This window comes from Orycteropus afer, unplaced genomic scaffold (assembly GCF_000298275.1).
Source record: "Orycteropus afer afer isolate SDZICR_OR568_19922 unplaced genomic scaffold, OryAfe1.0 scaffold00432, whole genome shotgun sequence".
Lineage (NCBI taxonomy): Eukaryota > Metazoa > Chordata > Mammalia > Tubulidentata > Orycteropodidae > Orycteropus > Orycteropus afer.
Window position 1 is genome coordinate 2,609,916 of NW_006922019.1, and position 10,172 is coordinate 2,620,087.

The following is a 10,172-nucleotide window of genomic DNA, read 5'->3' on the forward strand; positions in this document are numbered from 1 at the left end:
TTCAACCAGGAACAGGGAAAAGAAAAAATGCTGAAAACTAGGACCTGGGAGGGGAAGATTAAGAATAATAGTAAAAAAGACAAAAGTATTAATACTATAGTTGTTTTAATACAGTCAAGTACAAACAAATCAATCACCAGGAAAAAGAAAGCGAAAAAGAAAATAATAAAAAAAGAAAAAATCAAAATATTGGTGGAGGACAGGGCAGGGCACCCAGGCTCTGTTTGAGCACACAGACTGTGATGGAATTCCTGTGGGCCCAGAAGGTAGGTGGGAGTGGGGGATGGCCGCACCTCCATTCACCAAGCAGGTGTGGGGTAAAAGAGTAACAAGAGGAATGTCGTACCTTTTCAGTCTTGCAGGTCCAGGTCAGGAGTGTCCTTGGGGTTGCTGGAAAGCAGAACCTCTTCTCAAGCCCCTGGAATCTGCAAGAATGCTGTCTCTTTAAATATCCAAAATAGTCAAACCGCTCGTGAACATTCAAAATGGTGGCACCCTCCGGACCTGCAAAAGTCCACAGCTCAGCCCACCTTTTACTTCACCTTCTCTGTTTATTACCCAGCCACCAGAGCAGTCCCCTATGCAGTACCTGGCTATCAGGGCTGATTTTTAGGTTAATTCTTAGTTTCTACCACCACTCAGGAATCTCCAAACTGTCTGTGCTGTCAGGATCGCTCAGGATCACTGCCAGACTGCAGCTCTGTATGTCTCCTTTTTTTGGTATTTTCACGAAAATTCTTCTGCTAGTTGGGGTTTAGTCCACTTCTATATCCTTCCCTTCAAGACTCCAGGGTCCAAGATTATCTTCTGTGTCTGTGTTAATTGGTTTCCCTTTTCTTTGTTGAAGCAGGTCTTTGCAGTCTTTCTGCCTAGTCAGCCATCTTGCCGGAACCTACTCATGATCTATACCATTTTCATCAGCTAACTTTCAGAAGTAGATTGCCAGGCATTCTGTCCTAGTCTGTCTTAATCTGGAAGCTCTATTAAAACCTGTCCACCATGGGTGACCCTGCTGGTGTTTGAGATACTGGTGACACAGCTTCTAGTATCATGGCAATCCGCAAGCACCACTGTACGAGACATTCATAGATTGTGGTGGAGTAGTTTTTGTAGGGCTAAAGCGAAAAGAGGAGCTCTGGTGACACAGGGGTTAAAGTGCTCAGCTGCTAACTGAAAGGTTGTCTGTTTGAACCCACAAGCCTCTCTGCACAAGAAAGATGTGGCAGTTAGCTTCTGTAAATATTCAAAGCCAAAAACCAAACCCACTGCTACTGAGTCTTCCAACTCATAGCAATCCTATAGGACAGAGTGGAAGTGTTTCACAGGGTTTCGGAGACAATATGTCTTTACAGCCTTCCTCATCTTTCTCCCACAGAGTAGCTGGTGGGTTCAAACTACTGACCTTTTGGTTAGCAGCCAAATGATTTGACCACTGCACCACGAAACTCCCTTCCCATAAAAATTAGAGCCTTGGAAACCCTATAGGGGAAGTTCTACTCTGTCCTATAGGATAGCTGTGAGCTGGAATTGACTCAATGGAGATAGTTTTCTTTGTTTTGGGGTGAAAGTTTACAGAGCAAATCAGTTTTCATTCAACAATTTATACCTTTTGTTTTGTAACATTAGCTTCAATCCCCTCAATGTAACAGCACACTTTCCATTTCCTCCCTGGGTTCCTGTGTCTATTTGCCCTTCTTTATTGACCCCTTCCTGACTTCTAAGCTTTGTTTTTGGGCAAATTCTGCCTTTTTGGTCTTGTGTAGTTAACTGTTTTGAGGAGTACATTCCTTATGAGTGTTATTGTTCACTTTATAATCCTGTCTTTTGTTTGGCTGAAAGGTGATCCCCAGGGATAGGTTCAGTTCCAGGTTTGAAAGGTGTCTAAGGTCACGGTCTTGAGGGTTCCTTCCACCAGTTGTCTGAGAGACCAGTAAATCAGCTCTTATTTATTTATTTATTTAACTTTTTGTTGTGATTTGGGTGGAAGTTTACAAAGCAAATTAGTTTTTCACTCAACAGTTCATACACTTTTTTTTTTTTTTATTGATTACAATGCAGACAATGTAAAAGCACTCTTCCCATTTCTTCCCTAGGGTTTCCATTCCCCTTTGTCCTTCTTTCCCATCCCTTCCTGCCTTCTGAGCTTTATCCCTGGGCAGATGCTGCCCTTTTGATCACTATGGTTGATTGTTCTAAGAAAGGTATACCTCCCTGGTGTTATAGTTCACCTAATAGGTCTGTCTATTATTTTCATGAAAATTGAACCATGGGAGTGAGTTCAATTCTGGACTTAAATGGTGACTAAGGGCCATAGTCTTGGGGGTTCTACCAGTCTCTATCAGGCCAGTAAGGCTGGACATTTTTTTTATTATTTTGAGTTTTGTTCCATATTTTTCTCCCATTCTATCCAGGATCTCCCATTGTGATCTCTTTCAGAGGAGTTGGCAGTGGTAGCCAGGCACCATTTAGTTCTTCTGGTCTCAGGGTCATGGTCTGAGGTTCCCATGGTCCATTAGTTCCTTGGACAGTTTCCACAAGTCTCTGATTTTCTTCACTCTCCTTTGCCCTAGACAAGGAGAAACCAATAGTTGCACCTTAGATGGCCACTTGCAACCTTTAAGACCCCAGTCACTACTCACCACAGTAGGATGTGGAACATTGTTCTTGTAACTATGTTATGCCAATTGACGTTGGTATCCCTAAGTCTAAGGTCCTGAGCCCACAGGCCCAGTGGCTCATTCCCTCAGGTGTTTGGTTATGGCTAAGAACTTTTCATAACATTGTCCTCTGTTAGCTCTAATATATACATGGATATTTTCACAGCACATACAAATACATAAGTAGAAATACTATTTGCCCAACCTACATGGTCATGGGTATAGTTCCATTCACCTACCCATACCTGATTGTCTTGCCTATCTACCTATATATCCACTCATATGTTTATGTTTGTTATTATGGATAATGCAGGATTATGTATGTAATAGGCATAGTGCCTCAGGCACTTGACTGCTAACCAGGCTGGTGCTTCAAACCCACCTGTCACTCCTCAGAAGGAAGGTTGGACAATCTACTTCCGTAGAGATGCTGCCTCAGAAACCCAAGGAAGGGTCTCTATGAGTTGTAATTGACTCGACGGCAGTGTTTGGTTTGGTTTTAGGGTGTTACCTTTGTTGTCTAACCCTTGTGCACCTCTCTGTGCCTTCCTTTTCCTTAGTAGTATTGTGGGTGTCACTCATTTTTGGTGTGTTGCCTTTTTCTTCACTCAAATTAATACATATCTCCTTGGTTAGTAATTTTCCCTCCCCTCCTCTTTTTTTTTTATGATTTTGAATTTTGTTCTACATTTTGCTCCCATTTTGGCCAGGATCTTCCGTGGTCCCAATCAGAATGGTCAGTAGTAGCAGCTAGGCGTGATCTAGTTCTGATCTCCTGGTAGTGGAAGCTGTGGTTTACGTGATTCATTAGTCCATTGGATTAATTGTTTCCTTTCTTCACTCTTCTTTACTTTAGATGAGGAGAGAACAATAGCTGCATTTTAGATGGCTGCTCCCTCACTTTTAAGACCCTAGTCACTACTCACCACAGTGGGATGTAGAACATTGTCTTTGTAAATTATGTTATGCTGATTGACCTAGATGTCACCTGTGGTCCTAAAGCTCCAAGCCCAGTGGCTCAGTCCCTCAAAGTGTTTGGTTATGGCTAAGAAGTTTTCATACCTTTGCTTTCTGTATGCTCTACTATATCCATGGATATACTTGCAGCATGTTCAAATATGTATGTAGAAATACCCTCTGCCAAACCTATATGTTTGTGGGTGTCATCCTATTCACCTTCCCACACTGTCAGCTTACTTGTCTGCCTATGCATCCACTCATAGATTGCTGTTTGCTATTACTGTTATTGCAGGGCTGTGTGTAATAGTGTTTACCTTTGTTACCTGTATCTCTTGTGCACTTCTTAGTGTTTCCTTTTGCTTTGGTCATAGCATGCTAATCTCTCCTTTTCCATATAGTGCCTTTCCCTTTACCCAAGTTAATGGTGTCTACTCTCTAGTTAGTGATTTTCCCTCACTCACATCCCTAATAACCATCAAGGAATGTTTCCTTCTGTGTGTAAACCTTTTCTTAATAGTAGTCTCACACAACATTTGCGATTGACTTATTTCATAATTGTGTTTAAAGTGAGGATTGAATGAGATCAATGCAAGTCAGGCACCTGGCACAGGACTAGTCACAGAGGGCAAGTCCAAACAGAATGGGCCTTGTGTCCCCTGTGCCCTGCTCTCAGAGGCTGTGAGGTAAGATGGTGCTCAGACCTTGGGCATGGGAATTTTGGGGTTCCTTATTTTCCTTTGTGGCTGTTGTGCTCTGCAAAGACACCAGATGGCAGCCTAGCACCATGGAGCTATTTCCGCTTGTGGTCTGGAACCTGAGAGGAGGCAGGAAATGATTGGGAAGAAGACTTCTGGGGGTAAGACACAAGAGGATAAGTCCTTGAGGGTTTGCATCATATGCCAAGAGCAAGGCCCCAGAAAGGAGGAGGAAGAGAAGGAGATAAAGGGAGAGCATGTTGCAACAGAAAGGGCACTGGGGTTGGCCCTGGATACAAGTGGGTTCAAGCCTAGCTGGGCCACTTCTCTACTGTGTGATGTTGGGTGAGTCTCTTCCCCTCTCTGAACACCTACTTCAACATCTGTGAAATCGGTTTTCTGATACCCCCTCATCAGGGTTGTTGAGAAAAATAAGTAAAAGGCATGCTGAGGCTTCTGGCACAGAGAAAGCACTCTGTCAATGTGGAAGAAAGAAAGGTTCCTCTGGGACCATGAAAGATCCAGGAAGTCAAGGGAGTCTTTACTCTTCCTTATGGCAATCAATAAAGATCTCTCCAGTTCTGATTTACTCACTTCCCACTACATGCCAGACACTGAGCCAACTTCTTGGAAAACCCTAAGGGGTTGGTATGATCATTGAGTCCCCTCACAGCTGGCTGTTAGTGGCCATGTGTCTGTGGAGCTTCCCCCCACCTGTATTGTACCCCAGATGTTTCTATGAGCTCCTTTGCCTTCCAAACAGGTGCATCCATGCAGGGGTTGTTGGTTCCCATTTAACAGACTCCTCCCTGACCCCAGGAACTAGTTTTTGTTGCCCACAAGAAGTCCGGGTTAAAAATATATTACTGCTATTGGGACCATTAACAATAAGGGCTGGGGAAGGTGTGGTAGCCTTCCAAACCTCGAAATTCAAAGATTGGAGCTTTTCTTCCTCTGATGATAGAGAAAGGACCAACATCCATCTACCTGTCTCTCTGCATGTCCATCCAACCTTCCACCCTTCCAATCATTTATCTATCCATCCATTTACCACTCATCCATCCATACTTCCATCTATCTATGTATTAAGCTACCTAAACCAAAAACCAAACCAAACTCACTGCTGTAAACTCTATTCTTACTCATAGCAATACCTGTTGGGTTTCTGAGGTGGTAAATCTCTACAAAAGTAGATTGCCCAGTCTTGTTTCCATGGAGTAGCTGGTGGGTTTGAACCATGAACCTTCTGGTTAGCAGTCAGATGGCTTAGGCACTGTGTTACCAGAGCTCCTTTTAACCTTTATCCCCCTATTATTCAACCACCAACCTATCATTTCCTCTGTCCACTCACCTACTTGTCCATCCATCCATGCATTTATCTATCCACTCATCCACCTATTTATTCATGATTCCAGTTTTCCTTCCTTCCTTCCCCCTCCTTCTTTCTTTCCTTCCTTCCTTCCATTCATGCAATCATCCATCTGACCCTTTAGCATCTTCTCTGTCCCATCACTGCCACCACCACTAGTTGCTGTCAACTCCAACTTGTGGCGACCCCATATTTGTCAGAGTGGAATTGTGCTCCATAGAATTTTCAATGATTTTTTGAGGAAGATCACCAGATTTTTCTTCCAAGGAGCTTCTGGGTAGACTAGAACTTCCAATTTTTTGGTTAGTAGCCAAGCATGTTAACAGTTGTACCACCCAGGGATGCCTCCTCTGTCCCAGCACCATAGTGTCAGTAATAAGAAACTCCAGTTTGGTCCCTATCCTCAAGGAGTTCACCATGTCCACTGGAAGACGCAGGCTCTTAAATAATTACAACATAGTGTGATAAATGTTTACAGCCACAACAATGAAGTCAAACATAGCAAAGATCATGAAGATGGTGCAGGACTAGGCAACACTTTGTTCTATTGTACATGGGATCACCATGAGTCAGAGTTATCTCAGTGACAGCTAACAACAATGTAACTGCTTAGATAAGGGAAGCTTACAGGTTGTGGAAACACTTAGCAGAGGCAACTAACTCAGTTTTGAATTAGGGCTGTGTTGGGGAGGGTTTCCATAAAGAAGAATGCATCAGTGTAGAATTGAAGAATAAATAGGGGAAAACAGAGAAAAGTCATTATGGTGGTGGGGTGTGGGGAGAGGAGGCAGAGAGGGTGTTTCTGGCAGAGGAATGGCATGATCAGATGCTGTGGTGAGCGAACATGGTGCAAATGAATGTTCAGTGTGGTCAGAGCTTAGCGCTTGCAGGGGAATGAGGAAGGAAGTGGCCAGAAAGGATGGAAGAAGGATCAACAGCACCAGACCAGAGATGGGGATTTCATGTTCACAGCAGAGTCCGGAGCTTATGTGAAGGCTGACTGGGAGCCATGGGATGGAGCCATGGGACTGTGACTGATGTGAACAGACCTGCATCTTGGATGATCCCTCTGTTGCAGTGTAGAGGCTGGACTTGAGGGGGCAGGGCCAGAGGCTGGGATGACTGCAGGGCTATATGGGGAGGAGCCACAGTGAGGAAGGATGGGGCCTTCAGCTACAAGTGTAGCTGTGGGAGGTGACAGGTACTCTCACTTGCCCCTCCCAACCTCATTGCCCTTTGAGTCCAGGGACAACCACCCAGGACCCACAGGGGAACAGGCCCTTCTCACAGTACCACCTTCAACTCTGCCAAGACTCTCCTTTGTACCTCCTCTGACTCCATTGCAGCCCCAGGAGGGGCAGGACTCAATAGCTCTGTTTCACAGATGAGAATGGGGGCCCAGAGAGGTGAAGAAACTTGACCAATGGTACCCCTGATGCCTCAATGCTCTGTCCTTTCAACTCTGACAACCAGTCCCTCCATTCTCACCATGGTCCACAAACATCCTCTCTTGCAGACATCTTCCCAACCACCACCATCATCATCCACTTCTTATCTGAGCCTCTCAGCTCTGCTGCCAGGGAGTGATGGAGTAGACACACAGGCTAAATCCTTCTTTCCATCCAGCTAGACCCTGGCACATCCTTCCTCTGAGGGCCCCTGGGAAGTGACAGATGTGAACAGGATCTCTTCTCTGTACCATTCTTCCTGAACAAGAAACACTTGAAGCCAGGCTTTCCTGGGGAGTAGGATAGGAGGAAAGGGAAAAGGGGTATAGAAGCTTGAAATTCAGTTTCTGAATTTGGCCCACACCCACATTTCTCTGTGCACTCCGAATGGTCTATATTAGCAGTTCTAATTAGCAGGACCATCTGACATCAACTACCCTTCTTCAATGCAGTTAGAAGGCCCCGGTCCTGTGGGGGCTTAATGAGAAAGAAGGGGCAGGAGGGGAGCTGAATCTCTGTTTCCCAGCCCTATCCAGCCCCTCTCTTTCAAGGACACTTCCTGGCAATCTTGGTGCTTCATCTGAAAGGAGTTTTAGAGCCTCCCTGATCCTCACTTTAATTAAAAGGAAATGTCCTCCTAGAGTTGTTGAGCTGGTTTTCCTTTCCTCCTTGGAACATTTGCTCAGCCTCTGAGCCGGAGCCTGGTGTCTGGTTAATTGAAAGTTACAGATGAGCTAGGAGACGGCCCTCTTGGGAGGTAATGAGGAAAGACACAAACTGGTGATAGATCCAAGCTTTTCCAGCTGAGACGGAGCTACTGTGCTCAAGGTTGGGTAGGGTGAATGTAGGCCAAAGGTCTGGAGGCTGCATCCAGCACCCAACAGGGCAGGCTGTCAGCCACCAGACCTTGGTAGAAGCCCCAGGTGCCAACACTATCCCAATTCTGAATAACTTGTGTGTTCATATTCCTCAGAAAAAATGACAAAATAGAGGAAAATGAAGAGCCCAGAGTGCAGCAGTCCCTCCACCAGCTAGAGATAATTGTTGCTAACACCTGGGCATATAAAGCCTTCTGGAACTTTTTGGACATTTTGCACAAACAACTGATTGTATTTCCTTTCCACCTTGATAATAAAAATGATAGATGTTTACTATAAACAGCTTGGAAAATAGTTTTTAGAAGTATAAGAAAAAATTTTAACTACTCATCCATGATGTCATACCCAGGGACTGTATATAGAAAAGTAGGATATGGAAGATGTGAGTAGGAGTGGGGGCTATAGGATCAGACACTCATGGCTTTGGCAAGGGGTTTAATTTTTCATGCCTCAGGTTTCATCTGTAGAGTGGGAGTCATACAGTATGACTCCCTCTGGGGCTTGAAATCAGAAGGAATAGGATTATCAACTATCTTGCCTAGCATACTGCTCTGCTCAATAGATTTATCCAGTATAGCTGTGCCCATAGTTAACATTTGGGGAGACTTCCTACCAGATATATACTATAATATGCTGTTCTGGTCTTGTGCCATTGAATTGATTACAATTCACTGTGATCCCACGTGTCACAGGGTAGAACTGTTCCATAGAGTTTTCTTGGTTGTGATCTTTACAGAAGCAGATTGCCAGGCCTTTCCTCTGGTACCACTGGGTACAGAACCAAAAACCTTTTGGTTACCAGCTGAATGCAAACTGTTTGCACCACCCAGGAACATAACATATAATATAATATGAATTATGTTGTTGTTGTTAAGCATTGTTGGGTCAGCTCCAACCATAGCGACCCTATGTACAACAGAATGAAACACTGCCCAGTCCTGTGCCAGCCTCACAATTCTTACTATACTTGAACCCATCATTGCAGCCACTGTGTCAAGCCATTTTTCCAAGGGTCTTCCCCTTTTTCACTGCCCCTCTACTTTACCAAGCATGGTATCCTTCTCCAGGGAATGGTACCTTCTGACAACATGACCAAAGTAGGTGAGACAAAGTCTGGCCATTTTCATCTCCAAGGAGGATTCCAGCTGCACTTCTTCTAGGACAGATTTGTTGGTTGTTCTGGCAGTCCATGGTATTTTCAGTATTCTTCACCGACACCACAATGCAAAGCCACCAACTCTTCTTTGGTCTTCCTTATTCATTGTCCAGCTTTCACATGCATATGAGATGATTGAAAATACCATGGCTTGGGTTAGGCACACTGTGGTAGTTAAGTTGTGTATCAACTTGGCTGGGCCTGGTTGAGTGGCTGGGCAGCTGGATGTAGTATTCCTCATGATGAGACTGATGATCAACTCCATGGTGGAATCTGTTGGAGCAGCTGAGTAGCTGCCTTAGTGATGTGGTAGGCTTCCAGTATATAAGAAGCATAGAGAAAAGTGTTTGGAGCTTTTGGCATACTTGCACCCTGCATTTGGCTGAGTCGTCATCTCAGTGGCCTGCCATATTGTCTGCCGATCTTGGGACTGTTAATGGACTTGAATTAGTGGTCTGCCACATTGCTTGATAATTTTGGTACTGTGCCAATTTATTTCTTTACTTTGGGTTTCTCAGCCTCAGCAGCCAGAAGCTGCCTGAGCTAAGAAACACCTCCAGCTTCAGTGGGCTGGGAGCAAGAGGCAGAGCTGAAGCCCAAGGCTGAGGGACTTTGATCCAGCCCTTAGATCTGGCACTTTGAACTCAGACTTCTAGCCTCCTAAACTCTAAGAGAATAAATCCCTGTTTCTTATAGTCACCCAGTTGTGGTATTTTCTGTTAGAGCAGTATTACAGGACCAAAATACACACCTTAGTCTTCAAAATGACATCTTTGCTTCTCAACACTTTAAAGAGCTGTTTTGCAGCAGATTTGTCCAGTGCAATTTGTTGCTGTTGTTAAGTGCCGTCGAGTCATTTCCGACTCATAGCGACCCCATGAACAGCAGAACGAAACACTGCCTGATCCCGCGCCAGCCCCACAATCTCTGCTATACTTGAGCCCATCATCGCAGCCACCGTGTCAATCCATCTCGTTGAAGGCCTCCCTTTCTTTCGTCGACCCTCTAC